The 27,251-nt window shown below is 39.3% G+C and overlaps 1 protein-coding gene and 3 pseudogenes across 6 annotated transcripts in view; 2 read left to right on the top strand and 2 right to left on the bottom strand.

The window, feature by feature from the left end:
• Positions 1-26,800, bottom strand: part of LOC132227437 (small ribosomal subunit protein eS24-like) — a 90,355-nt pseudogene extending 63,555 nt beyond the window's left edge.
• Positions 1-27,251, bottom strand: part of FGD4 (FYVE, RhoGEF and PH domain containing 4) — a 231,223-nt gene that overhangs the window by 137,395 nt on the left and 66,577 nt on the right. The gene's annotated exons all lie outside the window — the stretch shown is intronic.
• Positions 6,274-7,409, top strand: LOC132225666 (terminal nucleotidyltransferase 5D-like; annotated as a pseudogene).
• On the top strand, positions 16,075-25,880 carry LOC132225653 (leucine-rich repeat-containing protein 34-like; annotated as a pseudogene).

Raw genomic sequence — 27,251 nt, 5'->3', positions numbered from 1 at the left:
TGCCTCCTTACTTTGCAGTTACCCCTTATCTTAAATTTAGGATTTCTTTTTTTGGCATGCCCAGAAATGAAACTCAAATATTGAAAGGAAAAAGACAAAATTATTATTCACAGGTGATATGAGTCTATTCCTAGGGGGGAAAAAAATCAAAGAAATCAAGTAGGATATTAATTATAGTACTAGAAGTTTAATAAGTAGTCAAATATGTCAATGTATAGTAATTCCTTCATAAGAGCAAAACTATCAAAATACCAATGAAAAGAAGTTTACTGACAATGCCAACAAAAAGTAATGACACTTGGGAAAAATATTACCAACAAATGTGTGTGATGTACGTGGAGAAAAAGAATGAATGATTATTGGGAAAATAAAGGGAAAACCAAATGGAGAGACATAATGTGATACTAGATACAAAGATCCATTTTAATGATGCCAAGTCTTCCCAAAAGACTTCTAGTTTTCTAGTAAATATATTATATATATTATATACATATATGGTGGGCAAAAGTAGGATTCCAGTTGTGAATACTCAAAACAGTTTATTCTTATATTATATATTTATTTATTATTGCATTATTTCCCATACAAACAATAGTAAACCTACTTTTGCCTCACCCTGTGTGTGTGTGTGTGTGTGTGTGTGTGTGTGTGTAGTCTTCTAATAAAATTTCCAACATACAATTTTACAAAGTGATTGAAGTTTATTTGGGTTTTTAAAAAAATATATTTTATTGATTTTTTACAGAGAGGAAGGGAGAGGGATAGAGTGTTAGAAACATCGATGAGAGAGAAACAGCGATGGGCTGCCTCCTGCACACCCCCTACTGGGGATATGCCCACAACCAAGGTACATGCCCTTGACCGAATCGAACCTGGGACCCTTCAGTCCGCAGGCTGACACTCTATCCACTGAGCCAAACCGGTGAGGGCTATTTGGATTTTTTAAAGATGAAGATCCCAACGAAAATTCTATAAATGGAATAATAGCTAAAAAAACTAACCAAATTTTAAAAACATGTTATAAATGCCACAAATATACAGATACATCCCAAACTTATAATTTGGGGACAAACCAGACTCCTACATCTAACTACCTATTGAACATCTCCACCTAGCTGTTTAATCACTATCTCAAACATACCATATTTCAAAACTCAGCTCCTGGTTTTCTCCCCAAACCTGCTCCTCCTGCATCCTTTCCTATTTTAGGAATGGCAACTCCACCCTTCCAATCACTCAGGCTAAACGCCTAGGAACCCATCCTTGACTCCTCTCTTTCTGACACCTCACATCCAGCTCAGGTTGTGGGTTATTCCAATCTGGACACTTCTTACCACCTCCATCACTCTCAGCTTGGTTAGGCCACACCATCTCTCATCTGGATTCTTTAATAACTTCTTAATTGAACTCTGTTTCCAACTCGCCCCCTACAGACTGTAAAACCTAAGCAGATAATGCCATTTCTCTTTCCAAAACCAACTGCCCCGCTGCACTAGGAATAAAAGTTCTGTTCTGTATGATGGCTTAAAAAGCCCTTCATAACTTGCTCCTTACCCCATTATCTCACTAACCCATCTCCTATGACCCTCACCTGCCTTCCCCAAGCTCTCCAGGCAGAGTGAGACATTTTGTCCTCCAATCTGCCCTTTCGCAGTAATTTGGACAGTGATGTCATTTACCACAGGACAGGAGTGACCTGTACACATCTCCTTCCCCAGACTGTGAGTCTCTCAAGGCCAGGACTGTGCCATTCTGAGTTCTGTGTTCCCAAAACCAAGCAAAGATCCTGGCACATAGCGAGCGCTTATCGAATCTGCTGACTGAGTAACAGTTTGCTGCAGAAGTTTTTTTCCAAGTACAAATTCAGAGGCAACCTAAGAATCTAATAACAGATAAATAGTTAAGCAAATAAGAATGCATACAACTTGATGGAGTATCATGCAGCTATTAAAAATGTGGTCATAAAGACTATATGACAAAAGGGAAATATTGATGGCATATTACTAACAATGTACAATTTACTGAGTCCCTACTATGTGCTAGGCACTATAATAAGAACTTGACAAATATTTTATTGAAATTTCACAGGAACTATGATGTAGGTATTAGTATCCTCATTTTTTAGCTGTGAAAATTGAGATTCAGAAATTAAGCTCTGCCCTGCAACTCATCACTGAGACTAGAACCTCTCAACTGAGGCCAAAACTTAGGTCTAAGTCATTATGCTATACCACCTCCTAGAAATTGGGGGGGAAACACACACACACACACACACACACACAACTAAATAACTTACTATGAACAACTACATAATAAGGAAAAGATTCTTAGGAACAAAAGCCTAGACTTACCTACCTCAAAATTTTAAGAACAATTGTGAAAAAGAAATATTGGTGACATTTTTCTTTCCTGTTTTCCAAAATTTTTAATGTCATAAATAATAATTTCCTAAAATTATTATGTATTCCTCCTACACATATTTTTCAATGTTCACTTCACTGTGTTCTTGGGCGAATCTGCTAACTAGCAAGACACAATAAAAATACTAAAAAGAAGTTGGCTTGCAGTTTCTAGAAAATTGATTCTATGGGAATTACTCAGAAAGGAAAACAGCCAAAACCGGTTTGGCTCAGTGGATAGAGTGTCGGCCTGCAGACTGAAAGGTCCCAGGTTCGATTCCGTTCAAGGGCATGTACCTGGGTTGCGGGCACATCCCCAGTGGGAGATGTGCAGGAGGCAGCTGATCGATGTTTCTCTCTCATCGATGTTTCTAACTCTCTATCTCTCTCCCTTCCTCTCTGTAAAAAATCAATAAAATATATTTTAAAAAAAAGAAAAAAAAAAAAGAAAGGAAAACAATGGCAGGTCTAAGAAAGGCAAGTAAGTGTCCTCTTCAGCTCCAAGTAACCCTCTGAGTGCTCCGACATTGACTCCACAATAGTACTTCAAGCCACACTGCCCAGGACCTCACAATTGGGCCCCCACATATAAGCTGTAGGGCACATGACAAAGAGCCAACAGTCCCCATAAAGGTTCTCGAGATAAAAAGGTATTGAGAAAGCAGGGAAGCCCTATAATTTATCTTCTTCAAATATTGGGCAGGCAGCGGCATTGCCTAGAATCTGCTGGAGCAGCCATTGTGCCAGCTAAGCAGTGATCAAATGTCCTTGGGACTGTTGTTCTCCCTCCCCTCACTATTGAATATGCCCAGTTTCATGCGCCCTTACTCGGCCTCTCTTTTCTCTGGTAAAAAGCTTACAAAGAAGATACACTAAGTCAGAGGTTCTCAGACTTATTTGAAATTATGGAGGCCTCAGCATCTCAGTAACTTTTTCATGGCTTCCTAAGTCAAGAAAATACCTAAGTGCTCCATTTATTAAGTATTTCATATAAAAAATTTAGTAACTATTTTTGTCCTAGCAACTTAGCATCATTTTAAAATACCATAAAATAAGTGCAAGAAAATTTAATTTTTTTATTCCATTCTTTAATCACTGATACCTCTTATTAATAAGATGTGGGTGCCTATTGGGCCCTGCACAGCCTCTCACACCATAGGACAGCAATTTTCAACCAATGTGCTGCAAGAATTTTTAAAACATGCAATGCCTGACTATTTAGTCAGGGGCACTGACCTCTTTTCCCTTAGATTGTCAAATAACAAAATGACAACAGCCAACAAACAATAGCTGTTGGGTGTGAATGAATCAAAATTATACCAAAAAAATTTATTTTGTCAAATTGGCAAAAATACGTATTTTTTCTTGTGCCACAGAATTGTAGTTAGTTTATGTGTGCCATGAGATGAAAAGGGTTGAAAATTGCTGCCATAGGATCATATTAAACATCATCATGCTCATTTCTTGCTCCACATTGGTTTTCACCAGGTACTTGCTTGTTATCACTGTAACCTGCTAAAACTTCAGCTCTGCAAAACTAAGGTGTCATTGAAAGAAATACAATCTAATATTAAAACTGTGAACCACCATTTCCATAGTATTCGATAGATGTCTGTTTCCTTTGAACTTTTTAAATACCCTGCAGTTGGCACCCTGTGAATAGACAGCAGGGTCCCTGACCACCTAGGCACATGTTTTGAGAATGATGTTTGTAAGCCCTTAGCTTTTGAGAAGCCCAATAATACAAAGACTAACTAGAAATTCAGAAACCTAAAATGGTTTCTGTAAGGACAGAAAAAAAGGGGCTTTCTTTTTCCTTGCTGTGGCTTTCCATAATTTATAAGAAGCACCCAGTAATTAAACTCCAAGATTATTAGCTTCTCTGATTCAAACAGCCTCTCTATTCAAGCTGCAAGACAAGATAAACTACTCTCAGGGCTACATTCTTGCATCTTCCTCCTCCCTGCTGTTTTAACTACTCGGGGATAATTCACACCAAAGAGTCTCTAGTTCAGTGGTTCTCAACCTTCCTAATGCTGCGACCCTTTAATACAGTTCCTCATGTTGCGGTGACCCCCAATTTCACTGTTACAAGTTGAACATAATTAAAGCATAGTGATTAATCACAAAGACAATATGTAATTATAAATGTGTTTTCCGATGGTCTTAGGCAACCCCTGTGAAAGGGTCGTTCGACCCCCAAAGGGGTCGAACAACCCACAGGTTGAGAACCGCTACTCTACTTAGTAGAAATTCTCTACCCCACTCCTCCTCTTCAGCCTCTTTTGAACTCTTCATAACTTTTGCTCTAAGCATGTTTTACGGGCTTAGGAAAAATACTGATAAAATACCTCACTAGGATATCTGCCTGGACTGTCTCTTGAAAAGCAAACAAACCACACATACCCCCCTGATGTCCACTCTGTTTCAGCCCTAAATCCTCCTCTTTTCTCACTTAGCAACAGCCATTACCCTTTAAAAGGGGAAACCACCTTTTGTTTTTTGCCTCTGTATTGATTAACAATGCACCAGCCTTTCTCTCTCTTAGAAAGTAAAAATGAACTTACTCTCTGCATCTCTTCTTTTAGTTGTGAATTCTTTTACAGCCCACATCACCCGCCAAACCCTAACAGTCCCTGCTTAGCTACTCATATGACACACGCACGCCATTTACCCTCTCTAGTCCTGCGCTTCAGTCACAAAATGAGGGCGCGAGGTTAGATCATCCCCAAAGATCTCTTCTGTTCTAAAATAATAAGAATGAATGTTAGAGGAGGGAGGGTTCTTTCTCATTCTTTCTGGTTTCAGAGGGAAAGGAGAAAGGGTGAGAGCAGCAAGGACAAGAACAAATATTTATTTTACAGAAGGAAATGGCAAACTAAAATTTTATGGGTTCAACCCTTAGGTGTAGTATGACAAAGATTAGAGCGGGAGGTGTGACTGAAGTACCAGGTGAGACGGCAACTATACCTGCCCAAAGATACCGTGTAGGGTCCGCTCTGAGTGACAGTGCCGCCTGCCCTGCTCCTTCCACGTTCTCTTTCACCTTTTGTGGAAACTCCTCCTCAACATGTGGTTTCTATTATGAAGTGACTGGACATTGTCAGGATTATATAGTCTGTGTCACAGACTCAAATGACCTATCCTAATTGGAGATCAAATTTATCATGTAAGCCTAAAACAGCACCAGGGTTAACAACAGAGCTAACCAGTCACAGACTCTGAAACACAAAATACATCTGTAAAGAGGTGACAGTTCCCTAGATATTTTAAATGTGACCATGAATTTTGAATTTTTACTTAAGTTGTGTGTCGGTGTTTTTCTAATTCGACAGGGTGTGTTTTTTTTTTCTTTTGCAAATTACTTTTAAAAAGGTAATTTACAGAGAGAGAGAGAGAGAGAGAGAGAGAGAGAGAGAGAGAGAGAGAGAGAACACTTGTGGACAACAGTGTGGTGATGGGGGGAGGTGTGTGTGAGTGTGTGTGTATGTGCACGCACACGTGTGTAAGAACATAGAGGGGATAAATGATGACAAAAATTAAATTAAAAAAAAAAGATGGAGAAAAACCAAGATGGTGGCATAGATAAACACCGAAAATTGCTGCCTCCCACAACAAATTCAAAAATACAACTAAAAGACAAAACAGACATCATCCAGAACCACAGGAAGGCTGACTGAGTGGAAATTCTACAACTAGAAGGAAAGAGAAAAGCACACTGAGACTCAGAGGAGGTGCAGAAGTGCAGAGGAACGGAGGCGCATGCGGCAAGGGCTGGCAACTGAGGACACGGCTGTCTTTTTGAATCGGGAGGGAGTCACAAGCCCCCGACTGCTCTGAACTCCAGTTTCAGGTGACTTACTAACACGACACAATGTCTGAAATTGGAGTCAGCAATCTCACTTGGGGTCAAGTTATAATACTGGATCAAGTGCTAGATGAAGTAATTCCAATTCATGGAAGGGGGAATTTCCCCACACTGGAGGTAAAACCAAAGTGTATTATTCGTGTTGTGAAAGATCAACTGATAGAGCAAGGAATTATTGTTAAAGATACCTGACTGAATGGTTCCACTGCAAGTTACATACTTGCAAGCCACAATGGAATCAGCTATAAGGACCTGGACGTCATTTTGCTTGTTGAACTATCAAACAATCAAGAATTCCAGGTTGTTAAGGATGCAGTTCTAGGTTTTCTACTTGACTTTTTACCACAAGGTGTAAAGAAGGAACAGATCACCCTAAAGACCATGAAAGAGGCTTACGTGCAGAAGATGGTCCAAGTTTGCAATAAGCACGATCGTTGGAGTCTCATCTCTCTTTCAAATGAAACTGGGAAGAATGTAGAGCTAAAGTTTGTGAATTCGCTCAGACGACAGTTTGAGTTCAGTGTAGATTCCTTCCAAATTCTTTTGGATTCCATGTTAGACTTCTACAGTGACAAAAATGCTAAGCTCACCCAAGAATCTTATCCTGCTGTGGAAGTTGAAAGCATGTATGGAGCGTTGCATCGCATTTGCAATGCAAGCTTATATCTACCAGAAAACCTGAAGAGATTAGAGGCGGTGGCCTTCTGAAGTACAGCAACTTGCTGGTTCACGACTTCAAGCCAGCTTGTGAAACGGAAATCACATCCCTGGAACATTGCATGTGTTCTAGATTTTCCATTGATTTTCCTGATATAGTAGAACAGCAAAAGAAGATTGAATCGTACCTCCACAGCCATTTCATAGGTGAAGAAAAGAGCAAGTATGATTACCTTATGACCTTGCGTAGAGTTATAAATGAAAGCACCGTTTGCCTCGTGGCTAACAAACGAATGCAGACAATCAATATGATCACCCTAATGGCTTTGAAAGTACTAGGAGAACAGAATATTCTACCCAATACAGACAATGTGACTTGCTTTTATCATCCTGCTCCATACTTTGCTTCTGAGGGAAGGTACCCTTCTTATTATGCAATACCAGGACGACCACTGCACTTTCATGTGCCGAATGGTATGGTTTAAAACATATACAATAGAAACTTTGCTATAATCAAATAGTTCTTAAGGGGGGTAGGGGAGGCCAGGGGATTGTCAAGGGCGGGGGAAAAAAAAGGAGACATATGTAATACCCTTTGTAATACTTTAAGCAATAAAAAAAAATAATAAATAAATAAATAAATAGCCTTTAAAAGCAAGTTTCCAAATTCTATAAAATTTAAGATCTATTTTTATTTTTATAGTTACTATTCCCATTAATTATAACTTAAACATTATAGTAAATAAAATATCATCTGTGAAACAATAAATAAATAAATAAATAAGATGGTTTAGAAAAAAATGTATTTGCAAGGTACAGAGTACCTTATAAGCAAAAGAAAACACATTGATCTATTTGTTATTTAATAGTACTTATCACTGCTCAACATTATATCGAATGTTTCTTTTTCCCTCATTTTGTTTTCTACTCTAGAAGGTAAATTCCATGAGGATAGGGACTTTTATTTACAAGGACTCCCCAGTGTCCAGCCCAAAGTAGGTGTTCATCCCACCTTTGTTGAAAGAACAAATGGAAACAATAAAAAATGGCAGGGAATGAATGAAGACAAGGCTTAGCACCAAGGAAGTGACCATGGGGCCAGGGCAGGGACATATACAAGGAGTGGGAGTGGGTGACAGTTCTGAAATAAGTCAAGCAGCAAGTGTGCTCTCCCGACTTGAGGAACCTGAGGCAGGAAGCTGTGTCCCCGGACTCATGAAGTTTATCATGATACCACAGTTTCTCCAAGACAAGAGAGTGGAGCTCAAAGGGAAGATGCTTGGCAGCCCCAGAGATAATGAGGCACCCTACAGAGGCCATGACAATCTAGATGCTTTCTGGGGAAACTAAAAAAGAGAGGCACAACTTTGAAAGACTATCAGTTAAGTGAAAAAAACTGTTACCATTTCTTTGCACTTCTCTATTTCCTTGCTCTCCAGGGTGGGTGGACGATGATGGCCAAGCGATACTGATACTAGATCTCCTCTTTCCCTGTCTATCACCCAGACGTTTACCCTCATTATGTAAACCTGGTAGTCACTGAAATCCCAACACTATTCCAATGAGCTCACATGGAGTTTTCCTCTTGAAAACAAGTGGAGTCAGCAGTCCTGGGGTCTACTCTAGCTGGTCCGTCCGTAGGCACCCAACTACATTCTCTCCATGTATCTCCACCTTCACTGTCTGTCACTGCAGAGCAGGGCTGCCTATGCCCAGGGCAGCACCAGCTTTTCATCTGCTAAAAGCTGGAAGAAATGCTGACTTCCATGCTTGCTTAAAAAAAAAACAAAAAAAAACAACACTTTATAAACTAGTAATGCATGTTTATTGCAAAACAATTTTTTAAGAGAATAAGCAAAAAGATAATTCAGCTTACTCTGATCACCTAGAGATAACCCCTATTCACATCTTGGGGTATTTGTTCCAGATGCTTTTCTGCAGTCATATGCTATAAACATATATATCACAACCATTTTAACAAAAGCATCCTCATTTATCTCGTTTTTTACTAAAAACTATAGCAATTTCAGATATACACTCTGTTGAACATATTTGTAAGTATATTTAAAGTATGAAGTGCAACTAATTTTAACTGCTATGCTTACTCTGAGAAAATCTCTACTTTATTCTAGTTAACTCTTCCAAATATTTCCATTAAACAATAAAAATAACTAAATGACTATAAAAACCACCATGTAAAAATGATCAGCATTTTGATGCATTTCCTTAAAAGCTTTTGTTTAATACATATCAAGATTGGGATTTTTCTCAACATTGGGCTTTGTAAGAAAGTTTATGAAATCCTTTCAAAGGAAGAGTCTGCTTCATTTTTTTCCTCAACCGTGACAGGGTATTGGGGGTTTAAAAGAAGATTTTAATTTAAAAAATTATGTTATTTAATTTAATTTATAGGGGTTGACTGATCAGGAACATAATTTCTGTAATGGCCCAGTATCATTACATTTATTTCAAATTTCTTTACATAAACAAAACTCTCTGTCCAAAAAGATTTGCCATTTGATTCAAAGGAGACTTCTTTATTTTCAGTTGGTGTCGTTTTCTCCTGCAGGTTGAGCTATTCATTGTTCAGAGTCACTTTTTATAAGGCTTTTTTAGAAATAGCCTCCTATATACTGTTCACTTTAGAGGATTTTCAACTGTAAGCTGAATGCTGCATGAAACTAAGAAATAATTGGGATGCTATAATTTGGTTCTTTCTTTTAAAATGGACCACATATCGGCCTTAGCCAGGTAGCTCGGTTGGTTAGAACATTGTCCTGATACACCAAGGTTGTGGGTTCAATCCCCAGTGAGACACATGTAAGTGGAACAACAAATCAACATTTCTCTCTCTCTCTCAAATCAATAAATAACAATTTAAAAGAATAAACAGAGATTCCAAAATGGCAGTGGAGGGAGTGAAAGCTACACTAACACTCCCCCATGTCCAAACTGGAAATACAACGAAAATACAGAAAAACCACACTAAAGACTAGCTGGAGAAAACCCTGATAACCAAGGACAGAAAGTGAAGACTGCGTAGAGACTGGTAGGAAGGGCAGAGGTGTGAAAGGGCTGGCCAGGCTCCCACAGACAGCAGCTGAAGTTCTGGAGGGATATCTCAGCTGTGGGGGGTTCTCACTGAGAACTCTGAGGTCTAAACCCCAAGCTGGGCTCCTCAGCCCAGAGCACCAGAACTGAGAAAGATGTCCACATAACATCTGGCTGTGAAAAGCAGCAGGGTTGCTGTCTGCCAGGGAGAGGCAACTGGAAATGCAGGCACCCTCTTAAAAGGCCAACACATAAAATTTTGTGTGCAGGCACTCACCTGGGGCTCCATCAGAGGGAGGGCAGAGTAGACTGGAGCTGTGTGAGCAGAAGCCAGGTTTGGGGACTCTGGGGTTGGAGCTCGTAGGGCAGCTACCCCAGTTTTCTATGCTGAGTCATTCCCTCACACTGCAGAGGACATCTTTGCTATCCAGTTTTTGCCTGGGGTAAAGGCAGTTGCCACCCAGTTAGAAGACTTCTCACCCAACCCTGTCGGTCAATAGCCTGAGGTTAATCAAAAGCAGAGCCTGGTGCAAATCTTGGTCCTGTCCAAAGGCACCCAGCCCCAGCAGAAGAAGCCACAATTTCTGGATTGCTGATAGCTCCAATCAGGGGACTCAGGCAAGTCACAAATAGCATCTGATATTGTCCTGCACTAGAGATTGGAACTTGTAGCCAATCTACCTAATACATAGACACAAACCCAAACAGGCAGCCAAACTGGGGAGACAAAAATACAAGCCCCAAATGAAAGAACAAGAGACTTCTCCAGAAGAAGAGCTAAATGAAATGAAGATAAGACATTTATCAGACATAGAGTTCAGAAGAATAATGGCAAGGATGCTCAACAGCATGAGAAAAGATATAGTAACTATGAAGTATGACATAGCACTAATAAACAACACAGTGGATGGAATACACAGCAGATTAGGAGAAGCTGAGGAATGAACCACTGAATTAGAAGACAGGATAGAAAAAAATCACTCAATCAGAGAACCAAAAAGAAAAAAACAATTAAAACCCAGAAGGACAGCTTAAGGGAGCTGTGGGACAATAGGAAATGTAATAATATTCATACAGTAGAAATACCAGAAGGAGAAGAAAGTGAGAAAGGGATAGAGAATGTGTTTGAAGAAATAATGGCAGAAAACTTCCCTAACCTGGTAAAGGAAAAAGTCATACATGTTCAGAAGGCACAGAGAGTCCCAAGCAAGAAGAATCCAAACAGGTCCATGCCTAGACACATCATAATTAAAATGCCAAAAATTAAAGACAAAGAGAGAACCTTAAAGGCAGCAAGACAAAAGCAATTTTTTACCTACAAAGGAGCGCCCATAAGGCTGTCAGCTGATTTCTCATCAGAAAATCTACAGGCCAGAGGGGAGTGGTATGAAGTACTCAAGGTAAGGAAAAGCAAGTATCTGAAACCAAGAATACTATATCCAGCAAGGCTATTATTCAAAATAGATGGTGAAATAAAGAGCTTCCCAGACCAAAAGAAAAAAAAAGGCTAAAGGAGTTTATCACCACCAAACCTGTCCTGCAAGAAATGCTAAAGGAACTACTGTAATGAGAATAAGAAATATAGAGAGAAACTTAGGTGTAAAGAATTAAAATGGCAATAAATAAGTGCCTATCATTAATAACCTTAAATGTAAATAGAGTAAATGTTCTAATCAAAAGACATAGGGTAGGTGAATGGATACAAAAGCATGACTCAATTATATGCTGTCTACAAGAGACCCACCTCAGAACAAAAGACCCACACAGGACGAGAGTGAAGAGATGGAAAATTTTTCCCATGCAAATGGAAACAAAAAGAAGCTGGAGTAGTAATACTCATATCTGACACAATAGACTTCAAAATGAAGGCCAGCACAAGAGACAATAAAGGTCACTACATAATACTAAAGGGATCAATCCAATAAGAGGATATAACCCTGGTAAACACTATATACCCAATATAGGAGCATCTAAATATATATATATATATATATATATATATATATATATATATATATATATATACAATTTAAAAAATATATATAAAACTTTTAGAGGACTTTAAGGGAGAGATCAACAGCAATACAGTCATGAAACCATAAAAATCCTAAATGAAGCCATAGGCAGCAAAATCTCAGACATCTCTCATAACAATATGTTTATAGATACATGTCTGAGGGCAAAGGAAACTAAGGAGAAAACAAAAAGCTTCTGCCCAGCAAAAAAAACCCAACAAAATGAAAAAAGAGCCCACCATATGGGAGAACATATTTGGCAATGATACACTTGATAAAGGTTTAATATCCAAAATAGAAAAGGAACTCATGCAACCTAACAAAAGGAAGATAAACAATACAATTTAAAAATGGGCAAAGGACCTAAATAGACACTTCTCCAAAGCATACAGATGGCCAAGAGACATATGAAAAAAATGCTCAGAGTCACTGATCATAAGAGAGATGTAAATTAAAATGACAATGAACTATCACCTCACACCTGTCAGAATGGCTACCATCAACAAACCAACAACTAGAATGTGCTGATGAGGATGTGAGAAAAGGGAACCCTAGTACACCGCTGGTGGGAATGCAGACTGGTGCAGACATTATGGAAAACAATATGGAGTTTCCTCAAAAAATTAAATATGGAACTGCATTTGACCCAGTGATCCCATTTCTAGGAATATATTCTTAAGAAACCCGAAACACCAATCAGAAAGAATTTATGCACCCCTATGTTCATAACAGCACAATTTGTAATAGCTCAGATCTGGAAAACAGCCCAGGTGTCCATCAGTAGATGAGTGGATTAAAAAAAAGCCGTGGTACATTTATACCATGGAATATTATGCAGAAGTAAAAAAAAAAAAAAGAAGAAGAAGAAGAAGAAGAAGAAGAAGAAGAAGGATCTCTTACCCTTTGAGACAGTATGGAGGGACCTGGAGAGTATTATACTAAGCAAAATAAGCCATCAGCAAAAGACAAGTATCAAATAACCTCACTTATATGTGGAATCTAATCAACAATATAAACTGATGAACAAAATAGATCCAGAGACAGAAGGTTGGAACAGACTGTGGAATCTCAGAGGGAAGGGTTGGGGCGGGGGGGGGGGGGCGGAGGGGAGAGAGCAGGAATAGATCAAGCAAAGAACTTGTATGCATATAAGCATAACCCATGGACATAGACAATAGGTGGTGAAAGCCTAGGGCAGGGGGTCGAGGTGGATTAGAAAGGTCAATGGGGGGAAAAAGGGGGCATATGTAATACTTTCAACAATAAATATTTTTTTAAAAAAGACAGACCAAAAATAAATAAAATGAACAACAGAGTGTTCGACAAAACTGTAATGTAAGGAAACACACACACATTGCCTTCCCCTCCAAAACACACAAAAAAACAAATTACCATAGGTAGAAAGAGGGCTGGTGTTACTTCTGGTTAACTCATGTAAGACACTAGCAGCAGTTAGGGTGTTAGGTTAAAGCAGTATGCCTGGGAGCAATATAACCCACACTCATACCCCATATGACTTAGATCAGTGATGGCGAACCTTTTGAGCTCGGCACGTCAGCATTTTGAAAAACCCTAACTTAACTCTGGTGCCGTGTCACATATAGAAATTTTTTGATATTTGCAACCATAGTAAAATAAAGACTTATATTTTTGATATTTATTTTATATATTTAAATGCCATTTAACAAAGAAAAATCAACCAAAAAAATGAGTTCGCGTGTCACCTCTGACATGCGTGTCATAGGTTCGCCATCACTGACTTAGATGGTCACCAAGGAAACCCTGAGGTAGTGCTAACCATGCAAGTATCATTTCACATCTACAAGAAGTTAAAGCATTCTCATTTCAATAGGGTCCATACGTTTTCTGAAATGAATCAGAGAAAAGATTAAAGATTCCTTACCAAAGAAAGAAGGTAAAAAACAAATTGTTCAATTTCTCAAGAGAAGGGAAATTCTCTATATAGTTCCATGCCATTCAATCAATTTAATTCTCTTTAACATTTACCAGGAATGTTATGTCACTCGCAGATCATCAAAAGAGCCATGAAGGTTATGCCTTGCACTTATGGACCTCGGGGCCTAAGGGTGTGGTTCCTGGGCCAGCAGCATCTTGGCATTCTTTGTTAGAAGATTTTTAACTGCAAACTCAATGTTTATAAGCTATTCAAATTTCTATTTATTCAGGGTGTGTGTGTTTTTTAATTCACTTTGTCCCTCAAGCATATAAGGTTTATATATACGGTGTTGCTGTATATATTTTTTCTGTTTTACAGTTTTGAGTTTTTTTATGGCAGGAAAGCATTCCAGTATACATTATTCCATTATTTTACAGGAGGAGAACCAAAAGTCTTTCATGGAATCCTTTCTTAGAGCTTACTTAAAAATCAGGTTGGAAAAAAAAAAATCAGGTTGGTTATTGAGAAGAACCAGTGAAACAAAAAAATGAGGGCGGGGGGGGGGGGGAGGGCGCGGGCGGTAGTCCCCTCTGTGGTAAACTATATCAGGTTTATTGAGTGCATACAGAACACATCAGACAGTGCAGCTGAAATAGTTGTAATTCAAAATTTGATCCCCGTAATATCTAAAGACAATCCAGTTTTTTTTCTTTTATTTTTTAATAATGAGCAGAAGTCTTGATTGGGCACTCACAAAAGAAGATCTCTGATAAAATCATTAATTACCAGAGATGTGCCAATTAACATCACAAAATGATACCACATGGCTAAAAGTTTTAAAAACCAACAGAAAGTACTAACAAGGAAGTGGGACAACTGGAATATTCACACACCAGAACCATTGTGGAAGACTTTTAGGCAACATCTCCTAAAACTGAACATATCTATACTCTGTGGCCCAATAATTCCACCAAAAGACATGTAAAATAATGTTCATAGCACCTTTCATCATAATAGTCAATGTCCATCAACAGAAAAATAGAAATCAAATACTATACACACACACACACATTACTGCTACAGTGTATGATCGATACTCCAAAGCTCTGACAACAGATGATCCTGAATTTAATTCCAGTTGTACTATTTACATTATAATACTAAATATGTAGCTATGAGTGTTTACCCTCATTGAGTCAGCTTTCTCCATCTGAAAAAGAGGGTCATATCACCTCTCTTACAATATTACCCTAAGGATTAGATATAATGTCCATATAACACAAAGCCCTGTGACTAACAGGTACTCAAAAATTCCTATCGAATTTAGGAAATATAACTTACACCACTTAGGATCAATGATCAACCCCTTTTATACATAAACTCTCCTCCTGTAAAATAAATATGTAGTATTCCTGAGTTGCCAACTCAGGCATCAGTGAAATGAAACTATACAAGAACTGGGTCATGGCCTTTTCTTCTTCAGCTACTTTATGAACCCCATATGCAACTGCAGCTGTCAGCTCTCATGCCAGAAGATCAAATGAACTGGAAAGATTAAACAAATGGGCAGGAGAAATGCCAAAATGTGTGTAACTGCTGGATGGGAGTCCAATTGGTTCAGTTACAAAGTCAATCCTCAGAACACTATGTGCACTGTATACACGCTCTGGAGAGCAGCATATGCAGCGCAGGATGCCCGAAATACAAAAGCAAGAAAATGGGGGCGACAACAACAACAACAACACACACTGCAGTTTTTAGCCTAAGTCTGTGTCTCCTTTAGTCTCATACATACATCTACTCATATTTATCATTAGAGAATAAAAGATATAGGTCCCATAATAAATCTCACTTTGACTTCTTTTTAATATGGTGATGGTAATGTAATATATTTAGAACCAGATCCTAAATTTTAAAGTTACAATGAAAATTAAGGGAAATGATTATTTCTAAGTGTAACACATTTTCAATAAAATTTTACTTGTTTGACAAAGAAAAGTCAGGATATTAAGTTGTATTACCATCTAAACTAGCAAGGGGAGGAGAGAGGCAGGGCAAAGAAAAAAATAAATACCCTGACATCTTGAAATCAGATTTTATGACCCAAAATAATAACTGAAGAACGAGGCTCTGAACTTCCATATTTTGATTTCCCTAGCAATTCCTCCCCCATGAAAATTGATCTTCATGCCTTTAGAAGCGGTAACTCAAAGTACTCTACCCTCGGTTCCATTCATTCCACCAGAAAGGTCAGCACTCCACGAGGGTGCAAGTCTGCAATGCAGGTGCTCTATAGGGTGGGAATGAGGAACAAACAACAAGCTTTTCCTTTTTCCTGTGACTGAATTATTGGGAGAATCTCAGGCCATTTCTAACCTAGTGGCAACAGGAAAGCTTGGGCCAAAGCCTTGTGAATTTCCTTTTCAGGCACCAGTGTTTGCAGAGCCCACGCTGGATTTACCTTGTATGCATGGGTATACTTTTCCACTCACATGAGGCTTTTGGCATAGAAGAACCTGCCTTGGTTAGGGAAGTCCTCTTACAATGTTCCTCAATGATCTATTTACAAAAATCCAGTTCCAGTTTGTGTCTATGAAGAAAGCAATGTAATTCACATTTTCAAAAGCTAGTATATAGGTATCTGCCACATAGAAGTAAAAGTTTAAAAAAAAAAAATGAGATAAGTTTAAACAAACATGGCACCCAAAAGGTTTGCTTAAAATCCTAATTCAGTGGTTGTCCTTAAAATTCTAGGGTCAGGCTATTAATCTCTTAAACCAAGAATAAATTACAATGGAATTTTCCCCCCAAGGCGAGATAGGTTTTAAAAATGGTGATGCGTCTTGGCAAGGCTGCCGCTGCAGCCCACAGGGTCAGAGGAGCAAGTCCTGCCCCCCATTCCAGCCCTACTCCTCCGGCCTGAGCCCAGGCCATCCATAGCGAAGCTCCAGAACCTACTGGCAGTGCCCAGGAACCTACTGGCAATCTCCAGGAATATTATAATAACCTATGTACGGAAGAGTCCCAGAAAATTAATCCTTTTATATTGCATAGACTCCAAGCAGTGGAGGAAGAAACTGAAAAGGGATTGGGAGGAATCACATTACACACTGCTGGTAGCAATCACTCAATGCCACTGGAAACAGTAACAGATGAAGATTTTTGGGTTCTTTCCAGAATTTTAGAGAAGAATCCATGTTAATGGTTTGGATGTTAGCTTTCACCTTGTAGGGGATGTTGGTGCATACGATGCTGCAAAACTCTGTGAGACACAATACAATCTCATTTATTTAACCTTTATGTTTAATAATATTGGGCCCAAAGGAGAACTGATTGCTAAAGCTCTACGTAAGACTAAAACTCTGAAATGCCTAAGAATCATGGACACGAGCTTGAAAATAAAGGTGGAAAATTCTTTGCTGCATTGCTACAAATTGATTCATCCTCAGAGATTTAGATCTGGGTGACTGATCTGGGAATGCCAAGTGTGATAAGCACCAGGAACACAAACAATAGGGTGGTGAAGGCCTGGGGCGGGCAAACTAGAAGGGATCAATGGGGGAGGGCAGGAAGGGGAACCGGTGTAACACATTCAACAATAAAGATTTAATTTAAAATAAAAAAAAATAAAACAAAGTGTGATCAACACTGGCTATAGCCCTAACACAAAACCAATCAGTTACAGGAATAAAACCTAAACCGACCTATACTGTGTGGTAAAACAGGAAGAGCCCACAGTTCATCTAGGCAACATGTGAAAAGAAAATCACTGCCTTGTTGAACTACGGGAGTAAAGCTTGAAAAACTGTGGTCTGAAACAGTTATGCACTGCACCTGAATAAAAGCCTGCACTACCTTGATGTCAGCCGTAATAAAATAACTCGTGATGGGATGGGGACTTTTGCTGATGTACTGAAAAGGAACACTACCCTGGCAGCAAAGGACCTTTCTTTTAACAGAATAGAAAATGCAGGGGCAAAGAATCTCAGGTGAAACTCTGGCTTCACACAACAGGAGTCTTAAAGTGTTGTCAGCTGTCAGCAGCAACATAGAGGGAGAAGGACTTGGTGCACGTTCACAATCAATGAAAACAAATCCCACAGTCTCTAATACCTACATTAGGGGCAACAAATTTGGTGAGACTACAGATGTGGCATATTCATATCTCATTCAAACGAGCTGTCTAAAGCTAGACAATACAAATGTGGAGCCATATGTGGGCGATGGACATAGGTATCGTGCAGAAGTCTGCAATGGCCGTAAAAAGACCAGAAGGTCAACAGCCATGAAAAACAAGCTCTAAAAAATGTTCACACATTTGTCCTCTTACCTTCACAGAGAATAATATTTTATTGCCTATTAAATTTCTTTCATAAATTAGAACAAGTTACTTTTTACAAATGTGTAAAAGATATGAGTATATTAAACTTTATATAACTATCCATTAAAAAAATAAAGAAAATAGTGGTGTTCTCACAGTTATTTATAATCTAAAATCTAGAAAATTTTACATGTCTAACAATAGAGAACATGCTAACTAAAATAAAGTACTACTTTGAATATCACACATCTATTAAATGTTTAGTAAAATAAAATAATTTAATGTTATGTAGGAGAGGGAAAGGATGATTTAAAAAAAAAATCCATGTACAATATAACCACAACTTTCAAAACAAACAGATACAAAGATAAAACACATCAAAACGTCACCATCAGTCATACTGGATGTTTAGTTTCTTTCTCTTTACTGCCCAACAAAAATTTGTTTAAAAATGTTTTTCTTAACAAAGACATTCACCTAACATGGGTTTTCAGTATGTATAAAAGACCACGAGGACATTAAAGGCATAATGACAAAAAGATCTAGTAAAGTCAACTAGACTTCATATTTTAATTTCAAGAAATCCTCACTTGTGTATTACCAATGTACCTTGCTAATGTTTTAGAAGTAGAGGGGATTTCATTCCCAAATAATTGGCGATTGAGAGAATAACAAGTTCTAAAAAATTGGCTGAAGTAGAGCTCTTGTATATCAGCCACAGAAACAAGAAACAGAAATAACAAATAGGAGGAGAGAAGTTGTAATAAAAAGTCTCACGTAAGAAAGGTTAACAGTAACTGCACTTAAAGCACAGCTCTCTCTACTGTCAGGGGACAATGCTGTGCAAGGAATCCACGGGGAGTGTACATGAACCATAAAACTAAGAAAAAGAACAGCTTTGGGCTAAAATCACAACATAAAACCACTCAAAACAAGAGCCATAGTAATTTTTCAATAATTATACAAATTACCTATCATTTAGTAGTAAACAAAAAGGCAAATACCAGTTCCTTCATCTGCTCATCATATATTTTGTAGACTCAAAAGTTTCAAATGGCAACCGGAGAGATTGCAGAAACGAAAATTGCAAATAACAATACTCACAGCCCCCCATAGAAGATTCCTTTTAAACATCCAGCAGCGCCTTTTACTCTTCTGATTAATCATTATTTCCTGCTTGCAGAGGAATTATCTGGATATGTAATTTGTGAGTAAAATCTATAGGCATTCTGCATCAGACACCCACACGACTTCTGTTAGACGAGGTAAAGAACTAACTAATGGGAAGTGCACAGCTAGGTTTCATAACTTTATTTCTAGCAGTGATGGAGCCTCAAGGAACTACGCAAGCAATGCATTTCAAAATCCCTGAAGGTATTTCAAAACGAAACGAGAAAGCGCTGGAATACTGTGGTGGAATGGGAAGCATGGCGCCAACTACAGGTGACCTCTTGGTAGTTACAGCCTTCAGATGTATAACAAGCTATCCTTCAAAATTTCAGTGTTAAAGGATCTTTTATTTTTTTAAAAAATATATATTTTTACTGATTTCAGAGAGTAAGGGAGAGGAATAGAGAGATAAAACATCAACAGTGAGAGAGAATCATTGGTCTGCTGCCTCATGCATGCCCCACACTGGGGAGTGAGCCTGCAACCTGGTGATGTGCCCAGACCAGTAATGGAACTGTGACCTCTTGGTTCATAGGTCTACGCTCAACCACTGAGCCACACCAGGTGGACTATTAAAGGATCTTGGGATTTTTTTTTTTCATAGTGATTAGTCAATAGAATAATGAAATTATGTTTGGCTTTCCATCTCCCCCAAAGCAAGTAGGTTTCTGTTTCCTTCCCAGGTCACCTAGCCATCCCAAAAAACTTCATAAAAACATATCAGGATTTTAAAGAAGGCACCAATGAGCAAATTTCTCATCATTGCCATGTTTACTAGTTCAAGTAAAGGTTTTAGTTAATATATCATATTATATAGACTTCTCAAAACACCTAAATGTTTATCATCATGTGGACTGAATATTTACAAAATAATTCAAATTCTAATTTTCCTTTTATGTGACATATAGATGCTGTAGTCAAAATCGAGCTATCAAACTCAGTCTCAGTTCAACTTAGCAATATTACTTCTTTTAATTACTGAGTTTCTGAAAGAATAACAAACTAACAATAGTAGGCTACCTTAAAGCACTTGAGGAAACTTTAATGGGTAAAATTAAGTAAACTTTTAATGAAGCTTATGAGTCAACAAGTGGAAGAATGGAAGAAACTACATGGGGAAACACACACTAAAATCATAAAGGCTTAGAAATTTGAAATCCTCCCACTGTATGGTTAAGAAAACTGAGGCCGAGAGTGTTAAGATAAGATAGACATAGCTATGTTGATATTAATGAGACAAGCCATTTCAGATCTTCTGATAGATTTTTTCAGTGCAATTTCCATTGCAAAATACACACACACACACACACACACACACACACACACACACACACACACACACACTAGAGGCCCAGTGCATAGGATTTGTGCACTGGTGGGGCACATGGCCTGCAGGGATTGGCCCGCTGTGGGAGCGCCACTCATCCCAGTCAGCCAAGCAGCTGTGGACTGCTCCCCAAGTGGCTGCTCCCTGGTCTGGCATCTTCCGTGGAGCCAGAGCACTGGCATCCCCAGGGGACCCGGGCGGGGCCAGGCCCAGGGACAATAGCACTGAGAGGCAGCGGAGTAGGCCTCAGTCCCGCAGCGGCCATGAACCCGCCTCCCGGCCTCTGGGGTCAGCTCTGTGAGCCCAGTGGCGGCACTGCACGGCCTGCAGGGAGTAAGGAGGAGGACCCTGGGGCGAGGAAGCAATGATCACAGCCCGGGTTCCTACCCATCGGCCTGGGGTTTGCAGCAGGAGCAGCAGCTCATCCCAGTCAGTGGAGCCGCGCTCCCACTGTGGTAGCGCACTGACCACCAGGGGGCAGCTCCTGTGTTGAGCGTCTGGCCCCTGGTGGTCAGTGCACGTCATAGTGGCTGGTTGACCAGTCATTCTGGTGGTTCTGCCATTCGGTCACTGGGCTTTTATTATATAGGATGCATACTAGTATATGTACATATATTTTGGGCAGTTTTATAACTTTACTCACCGAACAGCAGTTCGTTCTTCTCCACAGTACCTGTTTGTAAATTTTTTAAAGTGGTGACAGGTACGTAGGTAACCAACAAATAGAGCTTGTTTGGTGAATCTCCATCCTCATTCCATGTTCTGGACAACTGCACCCAGATACAGTATGGGGCATTCCTTATTCCTTTGGCCGAGGCAGCTTTGTTGAGCCTGGTGTCGATGCATATGTCTGGAGTTCCCATCTTCTTTATGACAAATTTCTGGATGTCTCTGAGTGCCCAAGGGGCACGCTTCTTGAAACCCACTCCATGGATACACTTGTGAATGTTGATGGTGCATTCTCTGGTCACTACCTAGTTGATGGCAGAGAACGGGCCTTCTACCCTTCTTTGTGGGAGCCATTATGCCAGGCCCAAGTTGGAAAGAAAGGGCATTATATTTCTAAATTAGCTCTTTCTTAAATATGCTGTCATCCAGCTTATTTTCATGAGAGTGAGTAACCGCCTTGAGTAATAATCGCTTGCTCTAAATGAAAGTTATCCGAAGCTTTCAAAGCCAATCTTTATGAAGTAAAACATACAGTAAGGAAACATGGCATGTTCCCATAACTGTGCGCTAATGCTTTCCAAACTTCATTAATCCAAGCACCATACCTAGCCAGATTTGCAGACGGCTGGGGTGTCCTCGGCAGTCAGAGCGGGTTTTGCACCGGAAGTGTTGGTGTATGTGCTCAGGCATGAGTGATGAAGTCAAATGAGGATGTCAGCACTTTTGGTTCCCTCTCTCCAGCTCGGAGGGTGCAGCAGGAAACTTCAAACTGACCACATGAACTATTTGCCAAAACTAAAACTGCCCCACTCTGCTACAGTGCACCAAGGCTGGCAGGGTCTTAATGTGGTTCTTGACCTCTTTTTTCTGTGTTGTAGCAGTTTAGTGGGCAAAGAAAACGCATATGGAATAGTTTCTGATTATCTGACACTGTACATTGTAGATTTTCATATATCTTCATAAGTAACTAAATCTTTTCACTGTTCATTCGGATATTATGTGACGATAGCTGTAGAAACATTTTTTTTTTTTTTTTTTTAGTTTGCTGCTAACATTTTGGTTTGCTAGATTTTATAAAAACAGATTTATTCCTCTTGGCTTTAAATCAAGTGACTCTGATCAGTCATACCCAGGTGTTTAGTTTAAATTTGAGAATGGCTTTAGGAATCATGATATCAACCCATGTGTTATAAAGATAAGTAACCCTTCCCTCCCCAAAAAATTATGTGGCTAAAAAGAAATCTTCATAAAGAGAAAGTAAACAAAGCTATTTATCTTCTCCCAACACCACCATCATTTTATTCCATATCTCAATAAAATTAATATTGTTATTTTAATTATAGCTGTATACTGCACTTATTATATGCCCTTCTCAGAACAACCCTAACAAAGTGGTATTTGCTCCATTTACATAGATAGTGAAATTGAGAACTAAAGTTAAATAACTTTGCCAGAGAAGTAAACAGCAGAACTACAATACAAACCCTGGACTGTTTAACTGCAAAACCAGTTCTCTAAAATGGAAAATGTCAGCTTATTCTCCCAACGTTTTCTCAAAAATATTAAACTGGGATGCAAAAATAAAAACGTTTACCCTATATCTGAGTTTTCTTGCTTTTATCTCCAAATTCAAAACCCCAAACTGGTGAACTTCCTCTTTTTACATCATATGACTCTTTTCATAACTAAATTCCTCAAAACTTTGTAATTAATCTACTTGTAAGCAAATAGTTTTACACAAAACCTAAAATAGTAGGATCATTTTAGAATAGCTTAGAGTTCACCCAAGCAATAATCAGTTTTATTTTAATTCGCTTATTGGTTATGAGAAGACGAGTAAATGTGTCACTTCCTCAAGGTCACTTTGAGCCAAAAATAGAATTCTGGTGTAAGGTCTGGTTGCTAAACCACGCTTCCTCTGCAATGGTAAGCTGCCATTGGTAAGCTGGTCACTAAGAAACAGAAAAGAAGAAGAAAAAGTATGGGATACTTAAAAAAGAAGAAGAAAAAGTATGGGATATTCCTACTGCTATCTTTCTCATACTTGTCCATCCCCTCTATTTTGCCCATTTCCCATACTGTGGATCAGGGGTCCTCAAACTACGGCCCGCGGGCCACATGCAAATACAAATATTGTATTTGTTACCGTTTTGTTTTTTTTACTTCAAAATAAGATATGTGCAGTGTGCATAGGAATTCGTTCATAGTTTTCTTTTAAACTATAGTCTGGCCCTCCAATGGTCTGAGGGACAGTGAACTGGCCCCCTGTTTAAAAAGTTTGAGGACCCCTGCTGTAGATTCTATATTACAATTATGGGAAGAAACTGCAATGGCCTTGGCAGATAAGGAAAAAACCTTATTCCTATTTCAAACATGAAACAAGTGTTTCATTTTCTTTTCTGATTAAAATACGGGATCTAGCCCAGCTGGCGTGGCTCAGTGGTTGAGCATCGATCTATGAAGCAGGAGGTCACAGTTTGATTCCCGGTCAGGGAACATACCTGGGTATGTGGGCCCCCTACATACCTAGTAGGGGGCATGCAGGAGACAGCTGATCAATGATTCTCTCTCATCATTGATGTTTCTATTTCTTCCTTCCTCTTGAAAATCAATAAAAATATATATTTTTAAATATATGGGATATAGCCTCAAAAATTAAGATTCTTTTTTAAATTGTCTTGTTAAATTAATTTCTTCTATTAAAAATGCTTTTCATTGATTCCCAGAGGAAGAAGGGGGTGGGGGGGGGAAAGAGAGAGAGAGAGAGAGAGAAAGAAACATTGATGTGAGAGAGAAACATCAATTGGTTGGTTGTCTCCTGTATGTGCCCCAACCAGGGATTGAACCTGCAATCTAGTTATGTGTCCTGATGGGGAATCGAACAAAAGATGTTTTGGTGAGCAGGACAAGGCTCCAACCAACTGAGCCACCCAACCAGGCCTCTTTTATTTAAATTTTCTTGATACATGTTATTATCTTTTGATTTATAGATTTAAGGCAGTTCACTAAGACATGTCTAGGTACCTGCACATATAGCATTTGGCATATGTCTAAAGCAGTACTACTAACTTTTAAAATATTTTTTTTCATTTTTATTACATATACTAGAGGCCGAGTGCACGAAATTCATGCACGGAGGGGGTGTCCCTTAGCCGGCATGCACCCTCTCCAATCTGGGACTGCTGGCTCCTAATCGCTCCCCTGCCAGCCTGATTGACACCTAGCTGCACCTGTGCTTCCTGATCATCCACAACTGCCCTCCCCTGCCGTCCTGATCGCACACAACTGCCCTCCCCTGGTGGCCTGATCACCCACAACTGCCCTCCCCTGGAGGCCTGATCGCCCACAACTGCCCTCCGCTCTCACGACCCGCCTCCTCCATCAGGACCCACCTCCATCTCAGGCGATGGAGACACCAGGACTGGCCTCCTCCACACCATACAGAACTGCAGGACCCCCAGGCCTCCCCATGCTGAGCAGCCACTGGGCCCTGCCTCTGCTGTGCGTGCAGCCATCTTGTGGCAGCCATCTTGTGCCATCGCGCGAGGGTGTCGCACAAGGGCATGACGCCACCTAGGCTTTTATTATAGGATGCACACACAAAAAAGATGTCATAAGTCATTTCTTGGGTCTACTTACATTCAGTCCTTGCTCTTGAGCAGCCTTCTTTGCTCTTACCATCTCGACAAGTTCCCTATCGCTTTAGGCAGGCCTTCTTTTTCCTTGCCAGTCTGCATAGAAATTGCAGAAGTACTTGCAGATGTACTTACTGGTTGGTATGTTTCCAAGCTTGTCCCAAACGCTCTTGTTCTGTTGTCCAAGGGGTGAAATCTGTGCACATACCTTCAAATCATTGTGAAGGTGTTACATTGTCTGCTTGAGGCACTGGAGACTCCGTTCTTTTAAAAACTTATCAAAAATCTTCTTATGTCATTTCCTCAACAAGGGTCAAGTGTTTGAAGACTCTGCTTTTTTTATAACATCTTCAGTGGTTCTATTGATTCCAGAAGAAGAATGCATGTTCATGTAATTAGCAATAACTTCCCATCTTGAATTTTTGGCAGCAGGAAAGAGATTCACAGACATAATTAGTAACTGCTGATCATATTCTGACCAATTTTGACTGCAATTTCCACCTCCACCAGTTGATTTCTTAGATGCTTATCACATATGAGCCTCAGCTTCCTCTTTCTCGTTTCTAATTTGCTCATTTGTTTCTTCTGTTTTTCCAGAACAGCCTTTTCTATTTTGAGAATGATGTGTTTCATTCAAACAAACACTGTAAATGTGCTAATTCAAGGTGCTCACAAAGTTTTCCCACTTCTATCATTTTTAACCTGCACTTCCTCGTTTTCACAAAAGTGATCGCAGGTCTTGCATGAGCTTTGAAATTTTTGCCTTTCCTTTTTAATGGCTTTTACCTGGCTATTTTGTCCTTCTTTGCCAATAATGCTTGTTGTCTACCTTCTTCTTCTTCTTTCTGTTTAGCTAATGGAGCAGCTCTAATTCACTTGTCTTTGTTTTTCTTTAGCTTCTTGCTCCTTCTGTTTTGCTTCTGCTTTCTTTTCTGCTTTTTTTCCACATGAAAGTTCTTAGTTTATTAATCCTCTCATGAAAAATCTGTACAATCACCAGGGATGAAGTCAGTGAAGAATCATTAATACTTCTGTTGTCCAATCCCAGCTCACTTTTGCCAGCACCAACATTGGCCTTTGTAGTCCCCCTGACTTTCTTCATCCTGTTCTTGCGTTCCTTTCTTTGTTTCCTTGGGGTCTTCCTCTCATACAGGCCATGTCTTGCAAGTCTATGTTTGGGTTCATTTTTCTTTGCTTAATCCAAGGAAAATAAGTCATGCCAAAGCCATTTGTCTTGCCACCACCAAAATGGGTTCTGAATCCAAGCACAAAGATGATATCTGATGTTATCTTATACATTTTGGCTAGTTTTTCTCAACTTTCTTGGGTACTGTTGCCTTCTGAGGGTGAAGGACATCGATGACCATCGGTTTCCACTGAAGTAGTCTGTTGGTCATGAACTTCCTGGTCCGGGTCGTTGCTGTGTCCTTCATGATGGCAGCCGCTACTTCTTCCTTGGCCTTCCCCTCTTCCTTAATTTTTTAAATTCTTGGATCAAAGCTATATGCATTGTCAATGAATGTCCTTATTCTGTTTGTTTCTTCTTTTTTTCATTGTGGCCTTGCTGCTCTGTTCTGTTTTTGAATCCATATCCTCTCATCACAACGTTTTGCTTTTGCTTTTTCTTCTTCATCTAAATGGGAATGTTCTAAGAATCAAAATTATATCAGAAAGAATAAAATGTATCTACATCTTCAAATCAGAAATCCATATCACCAAATCTCGGACATTTTTAAAATTTGACCTTTTGGAATTCCTTTAAAACACTGGGAAAATACTTTGAAGAAACTGCATTTTGCTTCTCTCTCTCTTTTTTTAAAAAAATATATTTTATTGATTTTTTACAGAGAGGAAGGGAGAGAGATAGAGAGTTAGAAACATCGATGAGAGAGAAACGTCAATCAGCTGCCTCCTGCACATCTCCTACTGGGGATGTGCCCGCAACCCAGGTACATGCCCTTGAACGGAATCGAACCTGGGACCTTTCAGTCCGCAGGCCGACGCTCTATCCACTGAGCCAAACCGGTTTCGGCCATTTTGCTTCTCTTTAAGAAGCAACTGAGATATCAAAAGTACTTTGATTGGTTTTGGTGTAGCTTTCTATCTTACATGGCCAAGTCGAAGTACTGCCTAATGATCTTGGTTCTTCAGTGGTGGGATCAAGTGGTTTTAGAACAGGAAATTCTTCTCATTGCAATTCTTCACCTTCTGATTCCTCTGATAAATCTTTCTTATCCTCCAG

This window comes from Myotis daubentonii, chromosome 2 (assembly GCF_963259705.1).
Source record: "Myotis daubentonii chromosome 2, mMyoDau2.1, whole genome shotgun sequence".
NCBI lineage: Eukaryota > Metazoa > Chordata > Mammalia > Chiroptera > Vespertilionidae > Myotis > Myotis daubentonii.
Note: the sequence above shows the minus strand (reverse complement) of the source record. Positions and strands in the feature narration are given on the sequence as shown.